Source organism: Terrapene carolina, unplaced genomic scaffold, assembly GCF_002925995.2.
Source record: "Terrapene carolina triunguis isolate 2854851 unplaced genomic scaffold, T_m_triunguis-2.0 Scaffold629, whole genome shotgun sequence".
Classification (NCBI taxonomy): Eukaryota; Metazoa; Chordata; order Testudines; family Emydidae; genus Terrapene; species Terrapene triunguis.
In genome coordinates, this window is record NW_020664980.1 from 4,374,457 (window position 1) to 4,400,002 (window position 25,546).

The 25,546-nt window shown below is 44.3% G+C and overlaps 1 protein-coding gene across 1 annotated transcript in view; it reads right to left on the bottom strand.

Annotated features, from left to right (window-relative positions):
• The window catches only part of ARHGAP26 (Rho GTPase activating protein 26), a 443,229-nt gene that overhangs the window by 321,267 nt on the left and 96,416 nt on the right, over nucleotides 1–25,546 (bottom strand). The gene's annotated exons all lie outside the window — the stretch shown is intronic.

Genomic DNA, 25,546 nt, shown 5'->3' on the forward strand with positions numbered 1-25,546 from the left:
TAGGAGGTCATCTAGTCCAACCCCCTGCTCAAAGGGGGCCTAACCCCCACACAGATTTTTGCCCCCAATCGCCCCCTCAAGGATTGAACTGGTAACCCTGGGTTTAGGAGGCCAATGCTCAAACCACTAAGCTATCCTTCTCCTCCTCCCTGCCTGTCGCACTACCAAATTGCATTATACGACCTGCTTTTCAAGCAAAAATCAGAGTATATCACACAACCACAAACAATAAAGGAAACAATGCAAAATGTAATTTTGCTGTAATTTTATGATGGGGACAGAAATAAGACTATGCAAACGCATCGTCCTGTATGACCAGTGACAGGATTGGAATGCTCTCCTCTTAGCAGTCAAATCACAATGCTTCCTCAGTGGTTCTGTATTTTTCTTTTTTCCTGCATACTTCTGATATGAGCATCAGAATAAACGCATTATATTTGAGTTCCCAGAGTGCTGTGTCTGTTTGCAGAGGCAGGAGTGCGGGAACTGGAGAGGAATAATAGCGATTGATGCATTCCAAACAAGCTTTGTTGGGATCATGCATCCAAACTGTCTGTAGCAGACTGCCATGTAGCAAAAGGAAACCAAAGCTTCTAAATCCACTCCCTAGACCTTTGCCAACTGCTTGTGCCCCTAGGCATACTTGCATGGGTTTGTGATGTTCCAGCAACCTTTCCGTCTAGCATAGCATCAAGTCACATTAATTTGACACGTTTTAGGTCCTGCTCCTGCTCCCACAGAAGCCAATAAATGCATTCCCATTGACTTCAAGGGATGCAGGATTGAGCCCTTCATTAGGACCAAATGAGTATTCTCATGCACTTTTCCAAGGCATTTATAGGCTATTACTGAGTGACACAAACAGACATGAGGGGGTGAAGGGGCAGATGTGTGTATACCAGGGCTGGCTCCAGGCACCAGCCGACCAAGCACGTGCTTGGGGCGGCACCTTGGAAGGGGCGGCCAATCTTGGGGTGGCGGGGGGCGCTCGGGGTTTTTTGTTTGTTTGTTTGTTTTTGTTTCAGCGGCGCGGCACTGGGGGTGCGGGGGCTGGCACGGCGCTCGGGCGGGCGGGGGCTTCAGTGGCGCGGCACGGCGTGTGGGAGTGCAGGGCGGCGCGGCGTGGCACTTGGGAGGGCGGGGGTTTGGGTGGCCCGGCGCTCGGCGGGGGTTTGGGTGGCCCAGCGCCGCGCTGGGGGAAGGGGAAGGGGGTTTCGGTGGCGCGGCGCTGCGGGGGGTGTTACGGCGGGGCGGCGCTCTTTTTTTTTGCCTGGGGCGGCAAGAAAGTTAGAGCCGGCCCTGGTGTATACACACGTGTGTGTGCGTGCGTGTACATGGATACGTATACAATTATTACCGACTGTCAGAAGATATTGAATGCTGTCATATCTCTTCAGAATGTCTTGCACCACCAAATTCAGACACAGCAGGCAACATGGCTGTTGTACAGTCAGCTATCATTCTCTGATCTCACAATGTAGTCTCCATTGTCAATGATCATAAAAAAGTAGGGTTGTGGAGAGGGATGTGAAGGCAGACTTTAGGAGTTAACACCACACAGTAATTTGGTCTTGAAGCTTTGATAGTGGGTTGGCTGCCTTGTAACCTTTTTTAAACTCCAAGAAACTGTCAGGGGCATTTAGATTTCAGAAACCTGGAGCTGAGTGAGATATTTCTTGGAATGACACCCACCGAGCGATGTGTTCATTCGTTCACATTCTGTTTTTTATGTGACCATATATTGCACTCACTGTCTCTCTCTCTCTCTTAAGGAATGTTTTTTTTTATTAAGCTGGGCACAGATGAATCATTATGTATACTGCAAAATGTGCTCCAAATGATATATTAATCCATAACAATGAATCTGTATGAACCCCCTGTTATGAGCCAAAGAGAATGGCTATTGCACAGATAATCATTGTGCTGGTACTTTGCTGTCTGCAGTCTATCTCACAATTAACTGTTCATTGACTATGGATTCTGAACTCCAAAGGAATCACTGGGATGCATGGGCGCCGACTCCATGGGTGCTCCGGGGCTGGAGCACCTATGGGGAAAAATTAGTAGGTGCACTGCACCCACTGGCAGCCAAGCTCCCTGCACATGCCCCACCTCCGCCTCCTCCCCTGAGCGCGCTGCGTCCCCGCTCCTCCGCCTACCTCCCAGCACTTCCCGCCTTGACGCCACCAAACAGCTGTTTGGCGGCGTGCTGGGGGGAAGGGGGAGGAGCGGGAACGTGGGAGGGCCGGGATTTGGGGAAGGAGTCGGAATAGGGGCAGGGAGGGGGCGGAGTTGGGGCGGGGACTTTGGGGAAGGGGTTGGAATGGGGGCGGGGCAGGGTGGAGTTGGGGCGAGGCCAGGGGCAGAGGGGGGTCGAGCACCCACCTGCGGAAGCAGAAGTCGGCGCCTATGCTGGGATGTACTGTATTTGTTAGGACAGTCACCTCTCAAGGCTCCACTTTTTTCTCCAGTGCAACCAGGTCATACTGGCAATATGCTTTTGATATATGCTATCAAACCTCACAGATCTCTTTCCTTGTGGCTACAGCAAACAATCTTGGAGACATCTTCTGCCTCAGGGTAGAAAATGTTTCTTCCTTTAGATGTTGATGAGCTTTTACTTTCACATTCAGGTGGGCCAGCTCTTGGCAATGGGCTATAAGCACCACTGCCCTCACCTTTCTTTTGTCTTGGAGTCACTTTTTTAGGCAGCCGGGTATGTGGCTTCCCATCCTCCCCCCAGGACAATTCCCCTCTTATTCCTCTTTTACTCTACCAGGGGAAGAGTCTTCAGCATATTTCTCTTTCTTTTCCTCTTCCATCCCCCCATCCTAATCCAGTTCATCAATCTCAATTTACAGGTCAAGGCCCTGATCCTACAAGCTGATTGGCAGGGGCAGCTTGGAGCACCTTGAAGGCAGTCGTCGGCTGAGAACTACACTATTGAAGCAAATGGTGCTCTCCACTGGTGTAGGGTTCAACCCAGGTGGAAGAGCTTGTGAGAATCAGGTCTCTAGAATATAAATTATTCTTGGGATTCAGGATCTAGACTATCTCCAGGAATGCTGCTAGTGCCACCAACAGCAGGCACAGTAGCATTGTACAGAGTTATATCAAAATGCCATGAATATGTCTGTGGGCTCAACATGGGAGCCTCATACACCTCATACATCTCATACCTCCAAGCATCTGAAGAAGTCGTTTTTTTTACCCATGAAAGCTTATGCCCAAATAAATCCGTTAGTCTTTAAGGTGCCACCAGACTCCTCGTTGTTTTTGTGGATACAGACTGACACGGCTACCCCTCTGATACCTCATACCACAGATCTTTTTATTCGTTTTGATGGGGGACACTTTTTTCTTTTTTAAGAAGGCAGTGGCAGGGGATACGGTAAATGAGCCTGCAGTGTCACCACTGGCAGAAGAAATATGTTGCACATCAAGTTGCTTCTCACTTTCCCTAGTTACTGTTTGTGCCTTGGACAATTCTGTAGTTTCCCTGCCCCAGGTGTAATACTACAGCTATTGCTGTTGCTGTCATCAGCATCCGTCTCTTTTCTTTCTTTCACTGATTGGCCATTGTCTGTTACTACTTATACGTAGTCACATATTTTTATACATAGCCGATTACTACTTTGCTTTTAAAATGTGCTCTCTCTGCCCCTCTCCATTAGGCCCAAATCCAACACTTTACAGTACATTACAGCACATTACAGCTGTGCTTTGGGGTTCTCTCCTTTAGTTAGAGTGAAGAACTGTGAAAAAGGAGAATCCTGGGATGAGCCAAGTACTTACTCTGTGACCCTGGACAAGTCACTTGACTATCATGTGCCTCTTTCAAACTCAGCTGGAAAAATTGGGAACATGGCAGGAATATGAGTGAAAACATGGGATTTGAGCCAAGCTACCCTGGGAATAATATATCACAGTTTCCTTTCATCTTACTGGCAGATGTCAAATAAAATAAACTGAAATCAGTCTCCAAAACCAAATAACAGAGTTTATGGCGCAAAACACAGGATTGCTTACTGTTGCTCAGAGACCTTGTATGACAGGTATACTGCCTCTTGAGTTTTCACCCATTGCACCAGGTTTGGCTGCTCTGATTCCCTATTTATAAAAAAAACTCAACATTATCCCAGGTCTGGGACTAATTCCCACCCACTCTCCAGTGCTCCCCGCAGCTGATGCAAAAGCGGTATTAATGGACCACAGAGAGAGCCACATGCAGCCGTTAGCTGGAGGGAAAGTTGGCCTCCTTTTTCTTCTGTGTTTGTCACGCACCTAGCACAGTGGGGACGTAGTCCATGACTGCAGCTCCTAGGCACTACTGTAATACAAATAATAATAATGAGGGAAGGATGATGGAAGTAAGGGAGATGCTGCGCCAAAGAGGCTCAGAACAAATCCACCCATTCTTTGCCTCTTCCACCAATCCCTCAACAGAAAAAGACATTCTACTGACAAGGAAAATCCCACTGCATTTTGTGTGAGAGGGGAGGGACTGTGCTTCTACTCATGTCAGGCCTGATCTTCCAAGGTGCTGAGTGCCCTTAACTCCCCCCTGACTTTAATGGGAGTTAAAGCTATTCACCTTTTTCTGGCTGTCAAACATTTTTCATGTACCATTTTAGTAGTCTGCACAATAGCTCATATGGTACATGCATTCCAGTGTACCTTCTGCCTATATTAGTTAAGGTAGTTCCCTGTGCTCAGGAAACCCTTCTGTTAACACTTCGTTGTTCCTTACAAGTCAATTTCATGTTCCCTTTTCAGGTTAGCACCTATCTGGTTTCACCGGAGCTGCAACAATAACTGTTAGCTAACCTGAGCCTCCCTTCAGATCACTGCTAATGACCTTCAGCTTTAGCTTGTCTTTCTGTATTTGGGTTACAGCTCAGCTCTGCCAGCCCCTCTCTGCTTTCTTGGAGTTCAGATGAAGGAGAGGGCTTTTTGGGTTTACTTTGTTTTTTTCACATTATGAGTGCTGCCAGTGCAGAAATTCTAATCCTTGGCCCAGATCCACCTGACTCAAAATAGACATCTGCAGCTATTTAGTTTTAATAGAATTGATTTACTAACCCAATCGTAGCTGTCTGCAGCTGAGCCTATGGTATCTGTGTTTGTTCATGCTGTAAAACAATCCCCCTAGTTAGCTGGAAAATAATTGAGGACTAGGCTGAGACACAGCAAACTCATTTTCCACTTGTGCTTTGAAACCAAGATTAGAACCCACCTCTGCTGCAGTGGAGTACTTCGACAGCATGCGGTACATGCTAATAAACGGGAATGACAAATAATCCCTTTAGCACCTTTCTGGCTAACCACAGCCCCCTTGTTGTTCATTGGCACACCCAGAACACTGAAAAAAGAGGTTGTGACCCAGGTACACGAGTCAGCACTGCACATGTGTTTTGTGTCACGTAGCTGATGCCTAACGCTGCACCGAAGGGGTTAATACGGCCTTTAGGAAACAAACATTTTGTGTTTGTCTTGCTTTAGTTGCCCTTCTTGGTGTAAAGATTTCTAGAAAGTGGCTGGTTTAAAACATACCATTTAGGGGCTCCAACTACCATGTTTTAATAAACTCTTACTACTTTATTAAGACTTACTTACATATCGTCATCAAGCCCAGACCTGAGGAAGAGCTCTGTGTAGCTCGAAACCTTGTCTCTCTCACCAACAGAAGTTGGTCCAATACGAGATATTGCCTCACCCACCTTGTCTCCTAATATCCTGGGACCAACACAGCTACAACACTGCATACTTTATCAACGTCAAATTCTGCTCCATAAACGGAACCTTTCGTCAACTGCAGACTTTCTTCCTCTAGTACAGCACACCAACCTCACAAAACAAACTGAAGTCAGGTCCCAGTATCAGGATTCACACCCGTCCTTGGGAAAGCTCTGACTTTCTCCTCCTCTGAGACCTCCACTGTGCTGTGCTCTCACCTTTCACACTGACATCAGCATTCCACCTGGTTTCTACTCCTGTTTTTTTGACCTTGGGCAAACAATTTAAAGTCTGTATGCTTCAGTTTCTTCAGCTGTAAAATGGGGGTGATGATATTAATAAAGGGCCACGCACTCTTTCTACTGACGTAGCGTGGAAGGGTAAAATATTTTTTTCATTTTCATTGTTAATGGTTAATCTGCCTATTGTTAATGGTTAATCTAGACCTGCCCAGAGACTGGACATAAAAGTCATTTAAGAAGTGATGCTTTATTCACAAGATTCCAAAGGTTTAATTACTAAATAGCACAAGTCAGTGTTTGATTCAAGTGACAATGACTCTGTCTATTCTCATGTTAAAGTAACATTCAAACCATAAAAGTTACACAAACACACACATGTATAGCTAAGACATAACTAGCAGTACATTATTATTTGGTTGTTTATAACGTGGCTTAGGAGGTGTTACAAGGCAGGAAGACAATGGCTGGGTGGCTATAACCACCCGAGCAATGTACAATTGCCCTGAAATGCAAAGGCTATTGTAAGAAGTTATTCACTTAGAAATCTAGCGTGTCTAGAGGCTTTAAGTACATTTAACAATACAATGTAGCTGGGCCTATGCACACAGAGACTTCACGGCTTATATGTTTATGTGTGTGCACATATAATTCCATCTTTTGGGCAAAGAAAGTATTAAATCTGAAGGCTTCTGTCGCAGGGTATCAGGCCATCAGGGGAAGGAAAGGGAGGATCATCTCCTTCCGGAGATGGTGGCTCCTCACCTTCGGGCCGCGAGGTGTAGCAACCACAGCCAACGGAGCCGCCCTTGTCCTCTGGGCAGCGAAGTCTAGCAGCCAGAGTCTACGGGGTTGCCTTTGTCCTCTGGGCAGCAAGGCCTAGTGGCCAGCACAGAAAGGAGTAGGAGACCCAGGTCCACCAAGTCCCAACCCAGGGCCCTGTGGACCCAGCAGTCCTGGTTTCAGGTTCAGGCTCCCCTCTCAAAGTGGTGGGTCACTTTCTACCCTTGCTTCGGGATCCTGCAGTTCTTCTGGCGTTAGCCGCCCTCCATCTCCCTCGTCGACTGGGGTCTTGCCATGGATTCAGCGCGTTCAGCCTCCACAGGCAGCATGCATCCACTCTCCTCCTCAGTCCACCCAGACAGAGCTGAGCCGCCTCCTCTTATATACTGCTTCCAACTGGAGCATGCCTAGCAAGGGTCTGGGGGCATGGCCTCCTGGGCTCTAATTGCATGGTTAACCCTTTCTGGGCCAGTGCAGGGTTGGTACACCCCGTCACAGCTTCCCATCATTGGCGCAAAGCTTACTTAATGATGGTGCTGGTTGTAACACATGCCATGGGGGATAGTGATTTTCCTGCTGGTGTTATAATACTTGCCACTGTTCTTGCTGCGCTACTGCCCAGAAGCACTTGACAGTTCTTCTCCCTACCTCCCATCGCTGTAGGATTACAGTGGAGCTGAATGAGGATTATTTAATAAATATCCAGCTTCAAATAAACTGTTTCAGGACAACAAAAGGAAAGGACCATTCTCCTTTTACCTGCCTCCACAAACAAAATGGCACCGGCACCGCAGGCCTCAGAGGGGAGGTTTTGCTGACTCAGAAAAAAGAAAAGAAAAAAGCATGACAGAAGAGAAGAGGCGTATCATGCTTAGGTTTTGTGTGAAACATCAAGGACGACATAAGATGCACATTCTGCAGTTAATGGAGTATGACACGTGAGGTAGCTGAGCTGGTCTGTCCCTTAATCAGCTCCACAGCTCTGGCTCCCTCATGGCCCTGACAGAAACTTGAAGATTCCCACCCCACCCCAGGTTTCTCTCCTTTAACTTCTCTTGCCCCTTAGCACATCATAGACACTGTCCTTCTAGAACAGAAAGAACCAGAACAATGGGGCTTTCTTAAATACAACTTCTTAACCCCTTCAATGTAGAAACATTTGCCACCACATGCAAATAGCCCTACATATGTCTCTTATGGCCCCTTGTCACATATGACAAGGAGTTGTAGGAGCCTGCCATACCTGTATACACCAATGATCCTGCTAGTCCAGTATCCTGCCTCTGGCAGTGGCCTATAGTGCTGCTTCAGAGGAAAGAGTTAAACCCGTGGAATGTTTCTAATTGCACAATACTCTAACACTAGTCGTGGGAATCTCCTTCTGATCCACGTATGACCTGAAGGATAAGGAGTGATCAATAATCATGTATGAAAAGGTGCTGTTGAGATGGAAAGGCGACTCCAGTTTCACATGGAAAGATGGAGACTCTGTCCTTAGCATTATCTGCGCAGCAGCCTCTGGGCAGTATGACACAGGAGGAAGTGGAGAGCTTTCCGGGGGATTAGACACTGGGGAACCTGTCTCCATTAACAGCCAAATGCATGAAGAATGGATCAGAAATGGGTTCTCAGTTGAATGTGAAAGTGAAATTAAACTATGGACAGCCTTGGTGGAATTCTCTAGAGGAGGAGGAAGCCTAAGTGGAAGAGGATCCAATGAGTGAAATAAGAGACTACTAAACCTTCAGAAATGTCCAGGGAAGGTGTGCCTAAACAATATGGGTAATTATAGATAAGGCAAAGTTTCATTCACGTCAATAGCTGTCATTAGCCATATGCCAAAGGGGCAAGTCCATCTCTTGTGGCTCTCACTTTCCTCAGGGACGACAAGAAAGGTCATCCAAAGACCAGCTAAACAACTTGTATTGATCTCCTCCAGAAATACTGAATGTCAGCTGACTAATGTGGCTCTGTGGGGACTTCAGCCTTAAAACAATGGAAGAACACCAACACATCATTACATGGGAGAAAGGGGTTGGCGAGAGACGACAAAAGAGCAAAGAGTGGGAGTCTGGGAGACTGAGTAGAGAAATGAAAAGCCGGGGATAGAAATTTCTTCATCACTTTCTCACAGATGGTTTTGTTTGACACTCAACTTGGACATCAGGTAATAGTAACAGATAACCCCATTCTGACACATTCAGGTATAGACTACATCTTTCATGTATTCAATGTGATTGTGGCTGTACCAGAGATGGGACAAGGAGGTTTTGCTGCACACTTCCCTTGGAAAGCTGTAACATAGGCTCATGCCATGAGACCACAGTATTATGCCCCAAATAACTTGCTTGGAAGGGACACCCTTAAGATGGGTTAAACCCACAGAGAGAAGCTTCTGAAATCATTGTCTAATGCAGCCGGGCATCTGATACATCTAAAACTGTGGCCTTGAAAACCAGACTTATGCTAGGCAATGAATACTGTTGCAAACTGATATTGCCAGCCTCTCTGCTTCTTGTGCAAAGCTTTCAAAAACTTAATGGCTTGGAGGAGACCCACAGCCCTGTGTTCCTTGGCAGTCCTTTCCTTCACAAAGGGCTATTTCAGCTTTTTGAGGCTGCACACATAAGAAATATGCTTGGGCCTAAAGCCTCTGAAAGGCATCAGGTTCTAATAATCAATGGTATACCGAGCAGTAGCTAGTTGATTGATTGATAGTGTATGTCTTTGTAACAGCACAATTTTGCTATTTGATGTTTATCATGTAAGAACCATAGACTCAGGAACATAATGTCTGTTCCATGCCTAGTAAGCAAGGGCATGTAGCTAGTGGTCAGAGGAGCTGTGACTCAGAACTAATGGCTTTTGTTCTTGCTTCTGATTCTGACTTATTCTGTAATCTTGGATAAGTCAATTATGCCTAAATTTTTGAGTATCCACTAATTTTGGGGAGACAATTCAAGACACCTCGGGCCTGATTTTAAGAGCAGCTCGCCACTCACCACTCTAATTCAAGGCCCAAGGTGTGTCAAATTAGGCACTAAAAATTTGAGGCACTCAAATTTAAGAAATGAGGCCTGACAATCTCTGTGCTTAACTGTATATACTTTGCATTCAGATCAGGCTTCGGAGAGCAATCCCAGAACCGTCCATTGGAGGCTCATGCTGAGCTGGCTTTAGAAGAAACTCAAAACCTCAGCCAGATTAAAATGAGGTAGGCTCTATTTTTTACATTATAACAAGACAATTAAGAGGAGAGGAATGTTCTCCAATATCCTCATAACAACTGGAAAAAAATTACAAACCACCATGAAATTGTTTTAAAAATTTGTTTCCAGACATTAGAACCAGAAGTTCCCAACCCAAGCTCTAGTTTCCTGGAGAATTTCCAAAGGTGTTCACAGTGCAAAAGCCCTGATGCCACATATAAGATGGATGTCAGCACTGAGCCTAGAACATACATACACATTCAGTTCCTTCCAGCTCTGCTCAGTCATCATCTCAGAAACATGGACCTTGCTGCTCCATCTTGCCCTGCTCATTTTCATAGGCCTTGGAACACTGATCCAGATTTTCCTTTCCCTAAACAGTCATTGGCTCTCCATCCACTCCTCAGCTCATGCCTGATTCTCCTCCCACTTATACCAGTTTTACACCAGTGTAACTTGATTGGCTTCCAGGGAGTTCCTCCTGGTTTTCATAAGTGCATCAGGCACATTGTCTTTCTCTGAAAAATCCTGCAGAGAAAGTTAGCAATGCCTCCAAATCCTGTGGAAATCCCCATTACAGCACATTGACTCTGCCCTGAGAGATTGACAGACTCATGCTGTACAGTGGGCAAAAACATATCCCTGTCTCCAAACACCTTGGAACTTTGAGATGAGATTCAGAAACTGGATCTGGAGCCAAATCCTGTGGCTTGAGCCAGCAAATTAATTTATCTTCTCCCCTCTTAAGAATTGCACATGCTATTTGGGCTTGGACTATAGGCCCCAAATTTCAGCCCTAAATCCCAGTTTGCAAACCCAAAACTACATGAATCAGATCACTGACTTTTGTTCCCTTTGCCAATAGTAGCTTTGGTGCATCTTTTTTAGTTCAGAGAGCTAAGTCACTTTACTCGTCACAGTAAATCTAGAGATCCAACATGCCTATTCAGTTTCTTCCTGCATTACAAAAAAAAATGAAAAGTTAACAAGACTCCCCAAAATGGAGGATGGATTTTTTTGTGCCTAGCAATTTTGGTGCCCACTGAGCTGGTTGTGAAGTGAGCCACGGTACATCTCGGAAGTGGGGGTCACTGGAGAGACAACAAAAAAGACCAAGCTGAATTACAGCAAGTGTGAATTACAGGAAAAGTGAACATAAGAATGGCTATACTGGGTCAGACCAAGGGTCCATCTAGCCCAGCATCCTGTCTTCCAACAGTGGTCAATGGCAGATGCTTCAGAGGAAGTGAACAGAACAGGGCAATTTATTGATTGATCCAGCCTGTCATCCAGTCCCAGCTTTTAGCAGTCAGAGGTTTAAAGACACCCAGAGCATAGGGTTGTGTCCCTGACCATTTTGGCTAATAGCCATTCACTATTCTGGATGAACTTATATAATTCTTTGTTGAACCCCATTATATTTTTGGCCTTCACAACATCCCCTGAGTTCCACAGGTTGACTGTATGTTTTGTGATGAAGAACTTCCTTACGTTTGTTTGAAACCCATCAGGTTTGAAACTCATTGGGTGACCCTCACTTCACGTGTTATGTGAAGGGGTAAATTCACTTTCTCCACCCCATTCATGATTTTATAGACCTCTGTCATATCCCCCCTTAATCGTCTCTTTTCCAAGATGAACAGTCCTAGTCTTCTTAATCTCTCCTCAGATGGAAGCTGTTCCATACCCCTTATCATTTGTGTTGCCCTTTTCTGTACTTTTTCCAATTTTATACTATCTTTTTTGAGATGGGGTGACCAGAACGACATGCTGTATTCAAAGGCATACCATGAGTTATATAGTGGCATTATGATATTTTTGGTCTTATTAGCTATCCCTTTCCTAATGGTTCCTAACATTGTTCACTTTTTTGACAGCCACTGCACACCGAGCAAATGTTTTTAGAGAACTATCCACAATCATAGGTACCAACTTCCCCTTTTTCCCGTGGGTTCTCGACCACCCTCTGCCCCTGGCCCTGCCCCCACTCCACCCCTTCCATAAGGCCCCGCCCCTGTCCCTTCCCACCTGCCCCGCCCCCGTTCCAACCCCTTCCCCAAAGTCCCCGCCCCAACTCTGCCCCCTCCCTGCCCCTATCCCAACTCCTTCCCCGCCTCCTCCCCTAAGTGCACCACAATCCCACTCCTCCCCCTTCCTCCCGGGACATAGTGCGCTCAGGGGAGGAGGAGGAGGTGAGGTGGGGCGGGGGGTGAGGGGAGCTTGGCTGATGGTGGGTGCAGAGCACCCACTAATTTTTCCCCGTGGGTGCTCCAGCCCCGGAGCACCCATGGAGTCGGCGCCTATGTCCACAATTACTCCAAGTTCTCTTTCTTGAGTAGTAACAGCTAATTTAGACCCCATCATTTTGTATGGGCCAGGAAATGAATTTGGGTTTTGTTTTCTTAAGCTAAGAACCAAGCTGATGAGCAGTTCAGCAGGAAAGGTGCCAGCTCCATGTTCCTCCAGTAAACTAACAAACAAAAAAAGGGATCAATTGTTTAAAACAAAAGATGTTTTGTCCTGCTAAAAGGGAAGGCCTCTTCTGAGCTGTCTCCACACCCTGAAAGGATTAGAAGCATTTAGCTTCACTTCTTTGTACCAATAAAACCATTTGACAACAGGCCTCCTGCTGTGCATGTACATTGGCCAAACCGGACAGTCTCTACGTAAAAGAATAAATGAACACAAATCAGACGTCAAGAATTATAACATTCAAAAACCAGTTGGAGAACACTTCAATCTCCCTGGCCACTCGATTACAGACCTAAAAGTCACAATATTACAATAAAAAAACTTCAAAAACAGACTCCAATGAGAGACTGCTGAATTGGAATTAATTTGCAAATTGGACACCATTAAATTAGGCTTGAATAAAGACTGGGAGTGGATGGGCCATTACACAAAGTAAAACTATTTCCCCATGCTTCTTTTTCCCTCCCTACAGTTCCTCACATCTTCTTGTCAATTGCTGGAAATGGGCCATTTTCATTACCACTACAAACAGTTCTTTTTCTCTCCTGCTGATAATAGCTCACCTTAACTGATCACTCTCGTTATAGTGTGTATGGTAACACCAATTGTTTCATGTTCTCTGTGTATATATATATCTTCCTACTGTATTTTCCACTGCATGCATCTGATGAAGTGGGCTGTAGCCCACGAAAGCTTATGCTCAAATAAATTTGTTAGTTCCTAAGGTGCCACAAGTACTCCTGTTCTTTTTGCAGATACAGACTAACACGGCTGCTACTCTGAGAACAAGCTGAAAGCTTGACATTGAGAGGGATAGGGAGTGGGAAAATTGCAGGGTGTCTAGTCAGGTGCAGAGGACGTACATGAACGGGTAGCTTTCCAATGAGACACTGAACCTACAAGGGTGGACAATGTATGAAGGCAAATCAGCGCAAGAGGTCAAACCTCACACCTGGTAAAGAAGGAGCAGCCTTTAAACAGAAACCACTGAGATGCCTATACTCACAGTAGCTGACCCAAAGGACAGTACAGTGAAAAAAGGAAAAACTGACACATGCTTTTTTTTTTAAAAGAAAGAAAGAAATGGAGCTAGTATTTGCAGGATCTCTATACACCTTAGAGAAGGAATACACGGGTGTTCAATGAGTGCACCTGTGACAGGAAGCTGGAGGGAACAATGCAATGCAAACAGGAGAACAGGAGAGTCTGTGTAGCCTGTCGAAAGGACAAAACATGTCAGATGTGCACCTGCTATAGATATATGGGCCAGTGTCAGATGTGGCTCAGAGGATCTGAAATCTTCATGGAAACTGGACATTAATAATTGCACTGAGTACAAGCTCAGGGATAACACCGTGTAATAGCGATCAATGGGAAGTAGGGGATGGAGAAGATAATAATACTGACTATAGGATCATATTGACCCAAGTGGGGAATAAATCTTAATGGAGAAGCATTAATAAAATAATACTTCACACTTTTAGGAGTCTTTTTGCAGATCTCACACCACTATATAAAGGTGGGTAAGCATTAATACCCCATTTTACAGATGGGGAAATTGAGTCACAGTTGGATTTCAGTTTGGGTAAAGCAAAATGAAGTGGACTAGCACAAAATCAATAAGCAAATCAGTGGAAAAGGATGGAATAGGATCCAGACTCCTGACTCCCAGAGAGCTGCCCTATAGAATATAGACCATGCCATTTTTTAAAAGCTTAATTCCAGTATCAAAGGAGTTTAAAGTATTTTAAGGATGATGGCAAGTTCACCGTGTTTGCAGCAGAGAAAATAGGATCCTAATGATCACTCCCAGCAATGCAGAGGAAGATATGGATTAGTGAGACACAGAAAGGAATTCCCTTATGTACATTCATCATGCGTGTGCTTGGTTTTCTTTTGTATTTTGCTTTCCTTGGGAGAATTGCTACTGTTGGAGGCAGAATACTGGATCTCCTCATTAATGATCAGAGCCAATATTTCAAACTCTTTTCTCTTATGTAAGAATCACAGACATTGTGACAGTTAACGACATCAGTACAGGCCACACAATACTCATAGTCCATGTGTGGAAAACTCTTTGACATCCATAGGAATGTTGTGCTAAGGTCAAAGGTACTACATAGTCCTAAACAGCTCATTTCCCCACTTTTATTCTATTGGGATGGATCCATTGGAAACAAAGCAAAAGAACCAAGATTTTCAGTAATAAAACTAATAAATGTACCTTGCATACACACCTGACAAGCAACTTTATTGTGCATTTTGAAGAACAATAAGGAAATTTAGCTGTGTATGAGGTGTATAGCTATCGAGATAATTAGAACACATTGCTATCCCTTTCATCAAGATTCTTCTTCTATTTTGTCCTTTCAAGGTTATCCCATAAAACGTCCTTGTGTGCTATAGTATACATCAGCAAATTCAGGCAACAGGAACTGTGTACCGTAAGTAGATCTGCCATCTTACATTAACATTTTAATAGCAAACTCATTATATCATGCTGACTTTTAGGGCAACATTTGCAAAGGACACACATGTCAAGCATGCAGTAAGATGCAGATAGTAGAAATATTTTCATCCATCCGAACAATTAAATGACTTGTGCAGCTGAAGAGCCTGACCCCCAGGTAAAAAACACAAAGAATCCTGTAACCACCTCCCTCCATGTCAGGGAATGATGTTAGGGGATTCACTGAGCATCAGTCTCCATCACATCAGGAGTGGCTTCTCTGCATGTAAGTCAGTAAGGGAGGAATTTTAAAGAGGTCAGAAGCTGGTTACTGAGCTCTGCCTGGCTGACAGCTCCATTTTCCCAGAGGCCCAGCCAACATCTGTGATCTTCTGCAGACAGAATGGCTGGATCAGAACCTAGAGAAGGTGTTTTCTGCCTGTGTGTTTGTGTTCCTAACTGAGCACACACACATCTTCAAAGAGTTCACGGAAAGTGACTGGCTTCCAGCAGCTCCCCAGTCACCTCTGTCTTACTCATTAAAATCCACGTGCCTCTTTTTTTTTACTATGTCAGTGGCTTCCAAAAGCTCCTTTTCCCCCTTCAATGAAACACACTGTGGCCTCTAGAAATAAAAAGACCAGCAGCAGCAAAGGACAATTTCACTGAGACTGAGACAGAGAGGCTAATTTCCTTAAAGATAGTATCATTCTTTAATCCAAATTACTTTAGAACTCCTCACATGGTACTCAGAATTGAGTGTCAAATCTACACCTCTAAAAGGTTTGCTCTTCTGAAAAGAGTTTTAAGAACATAACGTAAGAATGGCCCTACTGGGTCAGACCAAATGTCCTTCTAGCCCAGTGGTTCTCAAACTAGGGCCGCTGCTTGTTCAGGGGTAGCCCCTGGAGGGCTGTGCCGGTTTGTTTACCTGCCGCGTCCGCAGGTTCGGCCGATCGCAGCTCCCCGTGGCTGCGGTTTGCCGCTCCAGGCCAATGGGAGCTGCAGGAAGTGGCGTAGGCCGAGGGACGTACTGGCCGACGCTTCCCGCAGCCCCCATTGGCCTGGAGCGGCGAACCACGGCCAGTGGGAGCCGCGATCGGCCGAATCTGCAGACGTGGCCGGTAAACAAACCGGCCCAGCCCGCCAGGGGCTTTCGCTGAACAAGCGGCGGCCCTAGTTTGAGAACCACTGTTCTAGCCCAATATCCTGTCTTCTGACAGTGGCCAGTGCCAGGTGCTCCAGAGGGAATGAACAGAACAGGTAATCATCAAGTGATCCATCCCCAGTCGCTCATTCCCAGCTTCTGGAAAAAAGAGGCTAGGGACACCATCCCTGCCCATCCTGGCTAGTAGCCATTGATGGATCTATCCTCCATGAATTTATCTAGTTCTTTTTTGAACCCTGTTATGGTCTTGGCCTTCACAACATCCTCTGACAAGGAGTTCCATAGGTTGACTGTGCATTGTGTGAAGAAATACTTCCTTTTATTTGTTTTAAACCTGCTGCCTATTAATTTCATTTGGTGACCCCTAGTTGTTGTGTTATGAGAAGTAGTAAACAACATTTCCTTATCTACTTTCTCTATATCAGTCAAGATTTTATAGACCGCAATCATATCTCCCCTTAGCCGTCTCTTTTCCAAGCTGAAAAGTCCCAGTCTTATTAATCTCTCCTCTCCGTTCCATACCCCTAATCATTTTTGTTGCCCTTTTCTGAACCTTTTCCAATTCCAATATATCTGAACCTTGAATACAGAGGCAACATGATATTTTCTGTCCTATTGTCTATCCCTTTCTTAATTATTCCCCAGCATTCTGTTCGCTTTTTTGTCTGCCGCTGCACATTGAGTGGATGTTTTCAGAGAACTATCCACAATGACTCCAAGATCTCTTTCTTGAGTGGTAACAGCTAATTTAGACCCCATCATTTTATATGTATAGTTGGGATTATGCTTTCCAATGTGCATTACTTTGCATTTATCAACATTAAATTTCATCTGCCATTTTTTTGCCCAGTCACCCAGTTTTGAGAGATCCTTTTGTAGCTCTTCGCAGTCTGCCTGGCTCTTAACTATCTTTAGTAATTTTGTATCATCTGCAAATTTTGCCACCTCACTGTTTACCCCTTTTTCCAGATCATTTATGAATATGTTGAATAGGACTGGTCCCAGAACAGAAACCTGAGGGACACCACTGTTTATGTCTCTCCATTCTGAAAACTGACCATTTATGACCATTAAACAGCCGTCTGTCCATATGCCCCATTTGCAGGGTAAAAAAATGTGTTCTTTTACCTCCATTATTTTTTTTTCCAGTTCAAGTGACAAAACTTTTGAGATCTCTGGCATTTATGCAAACAGATATGGCAGCCTGTTTGTGTTCACTTGGACGGCAAGATATAATCTGAATTTGGGACTCTTGCAATAAGAATGTTACTTATTATATAACTAAACATTTGTTACTAATGGATGGGATTGACGTGAGCTGTGTTTATTACAAAGCTGTTTGTTAGTACGATTTACATTCTTTTCCATTGTTTTCATTTTTGTGTACTTCATCTGTTTTTTGCTCACTGTGTTCCTAACTGTTGTATTGGAGTTTTTCTGTAGTTCCATTTCTCACGTGGTAAAAAATGTAATACAAAGATCACTTGAAAGAATAAAAACAAAGAACATTTTCAATATGATTTAGAAATTTAATCCTCCAGTAATTTAATTTGTAGGAAGCAGGGAGTGAAGCACTGAAAAGAGAACATTTTTGAATAAATCAGGATTACTTACCTGTGAAAATATAGTGATCCAATTTAGGCATCCCATCGTTTTAATTTATTATAACAGCATCACAACTCTATCAAATGGACTGTGATGGCTAATTCTGACTGATCCTGGAGGTTATCTGGATTTAATAGGTGTTTTCCATTTCTGTTCTGTGGTTCTAGGATTTATTGTTATTTACATAGGAAGTGTCTAGTGGTTAAAACACAGAATTATGAATCCAGTGATCTATGTGTTATTATTGGCTTTCACACCAAATTCCTGTGCAATATTGGCCCAGTAATTTAACCAGTTTGGCCTTGATCATGCTCCCACTGATGACAGGCACAAGTCCTCTGGGCATTAATTTCCTCATCTGTAAAATGGACATAGTGGTACTTAGCACACTGGGATGCTTCAAGGCCTCATTGTTGACATTTGTAAAGCACTTTTACCAGTGCTTGGATGATCTTTTGGTGAAAGGGGCTTTAGAAGCACAAAGTATTGAGCATGGTCAGTGTGTGTGTGGTGCTGTTGACACTTAACAGAAGATGTGGTACTTGTGCCAAGATAGTTACAACGGAAGTCAGACTTGAACAGTACAGTTCTAGTGTCTGCAGTGCTTTGCATAAAGACCAGATTTATGGAGTTAAGACTGTGAGCGCTCTAGAGCAAGGATTGTCTTTTTGTTCAGTATTTGTACAGCGCCTAGCACAATGGGGTCCTGCTCCGTGACCGGATCCTGATAACATAAATAATAAATAAGCACAGATATCGTTGGGGGGTTATTGTTGAATTACATCACAAATTTTGTTAAAAATACAACCCACATGTATAAATGGATGACCACTGCGAGTTCCACTCATTAGCTTCTGTGCTCTCCTCCAGGTACTAGTTCTTTGAACTACATGCTGACTGCATACATGGCATTTGTCGGACTATTTACATTCTCAGTCAGAAGGTGCTGGAGAAGGAGGTGCCAGCTACTCTTTTTACAGTTAGCACCACAATGGCCTTTGATTTGTACATGTAACACAGGGGAATCTTTGAATGTTCTAGCCCTCACCTTTTTTCCATTTTTTTCTGGCAATTTGATCACATTTTCTCATGTGCTTGGTATTTTCCAGTGAGATCTTAAACCTTGAATCCCGTGTGTGGACCTTGTTCATGGAATTCTGTGACCTCACAGCAGTAGATGGCCAAAATGCTCCCACCCTCATCTTTAACGTGGACCTCTGCTTAGATCAGGATGGAACATCTCACGCTGGGGTTTACAGTCTCTATCTGTATCAGGATCTGCTCCTAAGCGCTGAGCACCCTCCCTATACGACCAAAATGGGAGTTGCAGTTGCTCTGCACCGCTCAGAATCAGACCCCAATCTGTTCCAATATAAGTTTATTGGGAACAGATCCTGGGCTCCTTGTGAATAGCCATCACAGCCCCCCATAGTCTAGGTGTACTCTCCTTGTGGCAGTCATCAGGATGTCACCATCAGTGAAACAAAACGCCCACGGTGACTTGAACTGTGTGGCAAAGCCAATCTGGACAAATTGATGCATTCTAGGGGAGATAATGAAATTCTGCTGCTGTGGAAGAGAGGTTTGCAGAAGCCAAGAAGGGCGCTTTAAAAAATGCCTGAGACAAAGGCAAGCTGCAATTTTCTGGGTTAACTGCCTGGATGCCAGTGGAAGGGAAGAGACAGAGTTGTCTTTGTTCAAATGCCTTATGCCTCTGTTCCAGGAGAATGGCTTGTAACCAGCTTCGCATTGTGTGAACAGGGCTGGCTGACACTATTTGCACAAATGGCTCAGTTGAGTGAAGACAAAATAAGGAATTCCTTGAGATTTTGGACAGTGAGGTATCCACTGGAACAGCCACCAGACACTGAAGGCTGCAATTTTGTTTTTCTCTTGGGGATCAGGTCAGAAAATGCAATTGTGTGATGTAGTCCTTTCAGGCTGCACTGAATCTTAGATACCAGACTCTCTCTCTTCATCCTCTGTCCCCAGACTAGGAAAGCAACTCTTCCTTTCAGTGCCAGAAAATGAGAAAGTAAGTTCCAGAGAAACAAGCAGGTGATACAAAGGAATGAGAGACCGAGTTTTTGGAGAATTGTACTGAAAGACACAGGAGTGGCAGTAAAGTCAAAAATTGAAACGGTGTCATTCACAAAGCCACAGAGATATAAATGGACATGAGTAATCAGTTTTCACTGCAGGGGATTATTTCAGTAGAAGCAAAAATGTTTCTATGATGTCTTTAATTCCATCTAAACTACTGGATTTAAACATTCACCTGCAATATTTGCATCCAAACATCATGACATCATGCTAGTGCATGAGAGCCTGAAAGTGAAACCTACTAAAACCAAAAAAACGAAATAGTTCATTGTCATTGTCCAAGATTGCAAAAAAAAAAAAAAAAAAAGTCAACAGTCTAAATGTGTAAGAAGTGAGTTTTTAATTAAAAGTTATCTTTCAAATCTAATAAAATACATTTCTTAAAAAAATAATTTTTGATTAAAAACTTTCAGACAAATAAGTTTGCATTGAAGATCAGTTCACTAGTTAACCCATCATCCTGTACTGATAACCATTAATAATTCAAGGTATCTTTTGTCCACTGAAGAGAGTACAAACCAATTTGTGCTGCTCCTTGAAGATTCTTAGTGCTGGTTCATAATTTGTTAATGCTGAGTGCCTAGTTCTATGCTCTAACCATTCTACAGTCCCCTCACTCATCACATGACTTTGTAACATAATTAGTGGGGAGGTGAGGCCAGATAGTGAAGAAAAACAGTAATTTCTAAATTAGCCAATATGGCATATCATGTGAAGTGTAAATGCATTCTCCAAAGGCAGTGTTCTGTAGGCCAAAAGTCTGTTCTTAATATGACAACAACACACTGTAAGTTTACAAAGAGGAGCGGCAGCTCCTGATAGGATACTCAGTTAAGCAGGAATCCTATAAGGTGATACAATTCCAGTTCCAGTTCTGATGGGATGGGATGATGGGATGAACAATGGGATGAACAATCATGCTCAATAGAATGGCTGTTGTATGATATTAAGAAATGTCCAGCAGATACAGAATGCAAACCAACAAAGACATTGTCATATATGAATTAAATCAACAATTGAACCACAGTCTCCGGTAATCGGAGGGCAAGTGCACTAACCTGTTAGATCACAGAGCTCCACCTTTCTTAACTTATTCTAGCTCCTTTCTAATAAATAAGATGCTGTATATTATAATATGCAATTCTTTTACTTATGCCACTGAAAGATGGTTGACTAACAATTTGAAATCCTCCTGCAGGACAGATACAGTACAAGCAGAAAGACTTCTACAACATTGCACAGCATGCCTCAACTATCTCATAGAACTAGAAGGGACCCTGAAAGGTCATTGAGTCCAACCCCCTGCCTTCACTAGCAGGACCAAGTACTGAGTTTTACCCCAGATCCCTAAATGGTCCCCTCAAAGATTGAACTCACAACCCTGGGTTTAGCAGGCCAATGCTCAAACCACTGAGCTATCCCTCCCCCCTAACCTAACCATATACACGCAATACTTCGTCTTTCAGCTGTGATTGCCAATAAAGGTGCCAGTTGTTGACAACTATAGGAACCTGTCTGCTAGGAACAGAACTGGAGAATCATCTCACATTGATCTCTTAACACCTGTCAGGTGATAATTACCATGGGTCACTAGAGGATTCAAAGAGCAGTAACCTACTAGTTACATAGGACACAGAGCATTAAGGATTCCTGAGCCCTTTCACACTGTGCAATGTAGAAGAAAGCCAAGACTACCTGTCAACAAATTCAGGGTGAGCAAATGGTCACAATGCAACACTGGACATTTGGCTCCCTGATAATTCAGTAACCTTGGTGTGATTGTGGTGAATGCTCTGGCACAGATTTAAAGTGTATGCATATGGCAAAGGAGAGAGACAGCTGCTAACTGTTAATACAAGTGACACTGTAGTTCCTGTTCAGATGCCAGCATGTAATGGATTATAAAATGTATAATCTAATCACAGAACAATGAAAAAAGACAAATAGAATTACCCTGGTCTGGTTTGTAGAATAAGTGCTGTGCTTAGAAATCATGAGGAACTAGGTCATCTTAATGAGAAACATCATTGTTTCCTGTCACTCTCCCCACATATCCTCAGTACTTTTCCAGAGAAGGCCCAACTCTGCTCTTCTTTAGCTGCTCTAAACCAGGAGTGAATGAGGATCTGTCTCAATGGAATTACTCCAGATTTATATTGGTGTAATTGAGAGCAGAATTTGACCCATACATTTGACAGTGAAAGATCAAAGATTCTATGTACCCTGCAGAAGTGTCCGAGGATTCCTCTAGGAGGGTCTCTAGTGGTCAGAGCAGAGAATTAGAAGGGAAGAGTCCTGTGCACACCTACCTACCCTCACGCCTCTGGGGAATTTCTCAGGCTGTCTTCAAATGTCAGGACTTGGAGTGGCAGCACAGCTGTGGATACTGCAGGAACACTGCTGCTATCTCTGCAACTAGAAAGTGACATTGAATGTGATGGGGAAAAGAGAGAGAGAGAGAAAGGAGTCCTATCCGGAGACGCTGCAGCTCTTAAGCACCTCAGCTGTCTGGATTCACATGATGTAAGAGTATATTATTTGTCTGATTATTAAAAAAGAATATAAAATTACATTTCTTTGATGCCAATCTTTTCCCCCAGATAGCAAAAAGAAACCAGGGCATGGGGATAGGGACAGGTGTCAGCTGAGGGGACACAGGATTTTCAGTTTCTCCTGCAGGCTGATAGTGGTGGGTGTCTTTGCGACTGACTGATTGCGTGACCATGGACAGCTCAAGTCACCAATCTGTGCCTCAGTTTCCCGCTCTGTAAAAAGGACACTTACCAGGGGTACCAAAGGGAGTTGCATTGACTGAGGCTTCAGAGGGGTGTTGAAGTTTCATTAATCAGTGTTTTCAAAGTGCATCAAGGCCCTCAGCTGTAGGGCACTGCAGATGTGCCAGCTATTCTTATTGTAGCAAATAGGCTCTTGAGCACCATGACAAAAGCAAACCTGAAAAAGCAGATGGAGCTCTTTCACCAGCGTGAACTCAACAGAAAAATATCAACATCAGATGTGCCATTTAAAGGAAGTCATTGAATTCTAGTTATTTCTGGAAGCGCGTCCACTTGTCTGGGAGGCAGTAGCTGTGCACAGAGCTCTCCCTTGTGGTAAAAGCTGTGACTAGCCAGATAGAAGCTTTTAGACCAGAATGTGATCATCTTCTAGATTCCAAGGCCAGAAGGGATGCGTGTGATCACGTTATCTGACCTCCTCCGTAGAGCATCCCCAAATTAATTCCTAGAACATAGCTTTGAGAAAAACATCCGATCTGGATTTAAAAATTGAAAGAGATGGAGACTCCACCATGACTCTTGGCAAATTGTCCCAATGGTTAAAACTTTACACCTTATTTCCAGACTGAATTTGTCTAGTTTCAGCTTCCAGCCATTGGATTATGTTATGCCTTTCTCTACTAGAAGGAAGAGCTCATAATCAAATATTTGTTCCCTGTGTAGGTACTTATCAACTGTAATCAAGTCACCCCCTTAACTTTCCTTTTGTTAAGCTAAATAGATTGAGCTCCTCGAGGCTATCACTATGGGTATATCTACACAGGGATAAAAGACCTGCGGCACAGCTGTGGGTGGCCTGTGTCAGCTGACTCGGGCTCATAGGGCTTAGGCTGAGGGGCTGGAGAATTGCTGTGTAGACTTTCGGGCTCAGGCTCTAGTATCCTCCCCCTTGTGGGGTCCTAGAGCCGGGACTCCAGCCCGAGCCCGAATATCCACACAGCAATTTTCCAGCCCCACAGCCTGAGCCCCGTAAACCCGAGGTAGCTGACCCAGGCCAGCTGCACGTCTTTAAATGCTGTGTAGAGGTACCCTACCAGGCATGTTTTCTAATCCTTTAGCCATTCTTGTAGCTGTTCTCTGATACCGTAAGGTCAGTTTTATACCAAGCCAGTAACACATGGCAAACTTTTCCATATGTGCTTTAAAATAATCATTTTACACACAGTTTTTGGACTACAAAATATTGCCCATCTGTCAGCCCAAAATTTGCCTCTGAAATTGGGCATGATCACTATTGATTACACGATCTGATAGTGTATTAAACTGAGGTTTTAGGAAATCAGAGTCACGTTAGGAAAATGTTTAATAGATTCCCCTGCTACAGTTAAAAGTCAGAGGTGTTGCACATGTGCACTGACAGGCTAGTTCAATGGGGCTCTGATCTCAGTTGGCAACAATGAAATACAAATAAAATAATCATCATAATAATTAATAATAATAAGCCCTGCCAGGCAAAAGGTTACTTTCTGAACAGAGGTGCTGATATTTTAACCCCATTCACAGCTGCTATATATGCACCGCAGGCTTTAAACAGACAGTCCAGTCAAGTAGATTAAATGCTATACTGGACAAGTGCATTTCCCTGTTGTTACGTAAGGCATTGGCTAGCCTGCATCTTGAATTCTGTACTGGAGATAGAGTGGGACAGTGATTGCAGGAACATACTGGGATATCTGGGTTCTTTTTACATTTTTGTCAATTACTTGCTGGATCACTTAGTCCCAAATGTTCAAAAGGGTCCACTGGGGGGCCTCAAGTTTCAGGCACTCTGCATGAGACACCTATAGGCTGATTTTCAGAGTTGTTGAGGATTCACAGTTTCAACTAAAGTCAATGGGGCCTGCAGTTGCTTGGCACCTCCAAAACCCACCCCACTCACTATCCCCAGAGCCCCTTACAGGGACGCTCTGCTCCTTCCTCCCCACCACCCCGCTCACAGTCCCCTGAGCCCCTTACAGGGACTCTCTGCTCCCTCCTCTCCCCTCAGTCACTGCCCCCAGGGAATGTGTGTGCATGAGCAATGGGTGGGGTTGGGGAGAGCGTGTGTGTATGGGGGGGTACAGGTGACAAGCTGTGACTTCTCCTCCTCTACTCTCTCCTCTGGAATTCCTGCTATTATTAGAGAGAGAGAGAGAGAGAGAGAGAGAGAGAGAGTGAGAGTGTGTGTGTGTGTGTGTGTGTGTGTGTGTGTGTGTGTGTGTGTGTGTGTAAAGGGAGCAGGAACACGATGGATAGGGAGAGTGGGGGTGTGCAGAACAGGAGGAGGGAAGCCTGAATTCCCTTAAAATCTTCTAGAATGTGGGACGTTGAACATGGGCCCGACTCTCTCTTCATATTATTTGCTTTCCCACAGCTCCCCAACTCACCCTCCTCTTGTTCAGCTGTCAATGGGCCTGCGTGAGCAAGAGAGAAGCAATTCCACAAACACCACTGTCTTTCACAAACACTCTGTCTTTCAAAACCTCCAACATCTGACAGGGCTTTGCCAGCTCTGTGCTCTCTGAGTGACTGAACAGCTTTGCCTCCTACCGCTGGTATTTCAGGCAGGAAACAGGTAGGTTCACGGACTGAAGCAATGCAGCTTGTTAGACTGCAGGTGCCAGTGTTTGACAAGTTGTTGACCATTAGTCCTAATGGCCTGTTAGATATTTGCCTTTGGCTTCCGCACAGCATTCCTGTCATATCATTTACAAGAACTCAAGCAATCCTGCTTCATACTGAGACCCTGCCGTATGCATAGTACCTTGAGAATACAAAGCAAAACTGGTTTATAGTGAACTGGCAAATAAGGAAACTGCATGTGGAGGGAGAGCAAGTCCCATGTGAATTCAGGGCGATGTACAAATTGCAGTTCCACTCATCACAAACCATCTCTGACCACAGCGCAGCTGTTCGGGGAGAAAAATGGCTTTGCTGCTAGAGGGTTACACCAGACAATAGGAAAGAATCAGTGAGAACACCACACCTAACTGAGAAGCTTTTAAGCC